Below are 4,165 nucleotides of genomic sequence, written 5' to 3'. Positions count from 1 at the left end.
AAAGAAAGAAAGAAAGAAAGAAAGAAAGAAAGAAAGAAAGAAAGAAAATATCACATTATTGGTGGTTATTATTTCTGTAGTAACATGTATCTCAAGGCTCCAACTGGGAACAGAAGCCCATTCTGTTAAATAAATGGCAGGAGATCAGCTCTGCTTTGAAAAGTGTGATGGGAAATCTAGTCTAGTAGGATATTTTATCCACAAAGCAGAATAATAACATGAGATCCCAGTGTAGAACAACAGCTGTAGCTGCACGCCAAATGGAAATCATTCACCTTCATTCCTATGCCATCTTCTTTATCCATTATTTTACCTTCACTATAAACTATTACTCCAACATTTGTTACTGTGCTTAAAACATAGGTTTTTAGAACTGATATATCTTTTAAAGAAAATTCCAAAGTTTACGAGTTTATTTCAACAAGAAAAACAAATCAGTCTACAAAGTATCTTCAAAGGCTGATGAAGCCATTCTCTCCCCAGAGAGAAATTAAGCATGAGTTGGTGCCGTCAAGAGAGCTTCACTGACTTTTATCCCCCAGAAATGCAAGCCTTTCCATAAATCCCTCTCAGTAAATCTTTTCTGGTGTGTAATTAAGACAACACGTCCCTGGTTTACTGTCATTGACAGACTTGTTTTACATTTTGTTCATTGTTGGGAGAAATTGCCATTTATCCCACATTTAAGATAATATGTACCCTTAATTGCAACACTTTTCTTCCCATTTTCCTCCACACACAAAAACATCTCTGTTTTTCCACTTACCAAGGGCCTGAAATATCCTCATCTCAATACTACTTTCTGAGCTCAGGAAAACATTATTAGGAGACTGTTAGTTATAGATCATTTAAAGTATGGCAATTCACCTCAAATAATCCTCCTTCTCCCATCAGGATTTGTGGGCTCACATGCTCTCCTGACATGCTCAGGGGACACAACATGGACAGCCTAGGGATCCTTGTAGAAAAACTCTTCACCTATGTCTGCAAGAACATAAAGCAACAGTAATGGGATCTCATAGTAACAGGGTTGCCACAAAAGGCCAAAAGAAGGGTCAGGCCAGGTGCTAGACAATGGAAATATAAGCCAGCCTTAAACAGTTGGCCCAGGAGCCATCATATTGTCTCTGGTGCAGCCCACAAAGACTTTCAAGACATTCTCTTGGATAGCATGGTCAATGTGGCAAGATGGATTTGCAGCTGCAGACATCTTTCTGAAACTGGGCATCTAAGGTCATAGTTCCTCACATAGTAGGGTGGCAAGGTGATTAATGGTGTTGTCAGTGCCTCTTCACCCATGGTTTATAAAGCAGCTGATGAATACTTCAATAGTTTTTGAATGGTATTGAAGCCCAAACCAGCCTGAGCATGTCTGCACTGTAGTGGTGGCTGCAATGTGACACACTGTCAGCGTATATTGGCTAGGTCACTCAATAGTAACAATGACAGAATAATATAATAATTTTTTAAAGGGACCAAGAATCAATCTTACATGAGCCATTACAGTATATGAAGGAGCATTCAATTTTTCACTGGACTTTCTTATCGTCAGTGAAGGGTTATAAATTCATTAACTGCTCAGCAGGTGACAAACTACCTTCTGTGTCATCGCATAGATAATTATAAGGAGCACATTGGCAACTGTTTATTTCTTTTTATCTCTTGTGTTGTGTCTGAATTCCATTAAGATGCAACTGTCTGTCCTGAAAATAACAAATAATGTCATTAGAGAGACACTGAGATTCAATCCCTTTTCCTCAGAGACAAAGCAAACCACAGCAAAAGTTGTTTTGTCTGCATTCCCAGGTGATTAATATGCACTGGAAGAGGTGCTAGACATGATCACTTATGAGGCATGCCAATTAGGCCTGCAAGAATGGAAAGAATTAAAAAAATATGCCTGAAATGGAGCACAGTGTACACAATCACCATTTTTACGGTCTTGGCACTCTGGTGTCCATGTCATGGCCCAAGGGAATGGAAGGCAAGGCAAGGTAAGGCAAGACAAGGCAAGGCAAGGCTGAAAGGCATAGGGAAATATTTTTTGTTCTACTACTATGATACCAGTTTACTTGCATAACCTTGACAGGATTTTTTTTCAGTTTTATTTAAATCATTTAGTAAGTCATATAAAGTAAACTGGAAAGAGGAATGTTATACACAATTAGATTAAGAGTACCTAATGAGTATCCAACTGGGAACTAGTATGAATGGGATTATTCTGCTTACCAATCATTCCCTACATCAAACCAGTAGAGCTGTATAGGCAGCATTTGGTTCACTTCAGCCCACTTACCCAAGATGTCAGATTTAAGTCAAAATGCATCCCTTTGTAGAATTCTGTCCAGTTCCCAGTAAAACCTTTGCCAGCAGCTAGAGACAGTACTGGGTCCACCAAGACATGGATGCACGTTTTGTTCTGCCACCTCTGATGAAACAAGCTTAGGATAGTAAGACCTGATGGTGAGAAAGGCATCATAGGATGGCAATGTTTTAAAGCAACTAAAGGAGGTGCCTCCAAATTCATCCATGAGGGCTCTAAGTGGTCTCTAAATTGGAGACTCAACTAATATCAACTGGAGACTGAAGAGTCAAAATCAGAACCCCAAAGACTTAGCTGAAGCACTGTAATCTTGGCCTAAGACAGTCCCTGACCTGTAGGGTCATCGTTCTCCTACCCTTAAAAATACTTTATTGTAACCAGTTAAAAGAACAAATATGGTTACTCAAGCGCATTTTAAAGCATTTGTTTTAGTAGCAGTAAAACTGTTCGGAACAAACGAGCTTGATGTGGGCAGAGCCATGGATGAGGATAAAAAGTGCCCATGGGCCTGATCTTACTCAGATATAAGTCAATAGTAAAATTCCCTGTGATATGAAAGATACGGGACTGAATGTTTCCTTAATACTGAGGTGTTCAGGGATTGCCCCATCTACATCAATCACAGCTCTACCTTTATAATTAAAACAATTTTCTTCTTTCAATGGAATAAAAAGAATTACAAAAATATTAATACCGTGGGGATGTTCCTCTGTTGCAAGACAATCTCATGTTTATGGCCTCTTGCAGATTGAATAATTATTGTTACAGCCAATTGGAAATGGATATCCGAAGTCCAGAATAATTTTTGGAAATCTGTGCCCTGCTTTTTAAAATATATCCCCTCAGAACAGCACAGGAGGTTGAGTTTTCAAAAAATTAAAGGTCACAACCAGATGGTATGGGGAAAATGTGTTTTAATTTACAAGTTCCACTCAGTTCTCCTCAATCCCTCTTGTCTTAATTTGACAGGTAGTGTAGTGTTCTGAACAGTGAAGTCATCTAGACTGAAAGCTTGATACTTGTTTTTAAAAAAGAAAAGAAATAAAGTGTTATTACCCATACCTGTTAAAAATAATGAGACAAATGTGCAAAGTATAATAGAACTGATGCTAGAGATGACAACAGCTTTGACTACCTACTTTAAAATCTAAATAATGGCGAGAAAGGGAATAGCAGATGCCCCTTATCCATCCCTTTATATAGAAGGAAATACAGCCATATGATGCAGTTTTAATTGGATTTTCTCAAACTGTGCATTCCAGTCAATAATTTTGGTGGGTGGAGAATAAATCATCTTCTTAATACTTTCATCAGTGTTAATCACAGCTCATCTGCTTCTGCTGAAGCCAAAAATAAAAGAACTGAAAATAAAAGAGAAGCACCTTCATCATACAGATTCAGGGAACCGATATCCTGGGGTTCTCCTTGGCCTACTGAACCCTTTTCTAAGCACTCTAGCAACAGCAGGAAATGAGACAGCACTAAAATAGGTAACTACGAGAAAATGAGAATATCCAAAGGCATTTCACCAGTGCTAGCACTTCTCAGAAGGATGGTGCTTTATGTGCAACATGACGATTGGATGGAGAGACCTGTCAGACTGATTGAAAGCACTGAATTGATGAAATTCTTAGACATACCTTAGGTTACAAGCATCTAACATGCTTTCCCTGCATGAAGCATACTACTTTAATTCATTGCTTCTGGAGAAATCACATGCTCCAAGCTTTTAAGGGTTACCCAAATAAACTTTTGAATACTTGAAATAGGGTCCATGAGTGCAGGGTGCTAAGGCTCAGCACCTTCTCTCTTTTTTGTCCCCCTGCTGTCAATTTTTGAGGT

The sequence above is a fragment of the Oxyura jamaicensis genome, chromosome 2, assembly GCF_011077185.1.
Source record: "Oxyura jamaicensis isolate SHBP4307 breed ruddy duck chromosome 2, BPBGC_Ojam_1.0, whole genome shotgun sequence".
Taxonomy (NCBI): Eukaryota; Metazoa; Chordata; class Aves; order Anseriformes; family Anatidae; genus Oxyura; species Oxyura jamaicensis.
The sequence above is the reverse complement of the archived record's forward strand: the minus strand, read 5'-3'. Positions refer to the sequence as shown.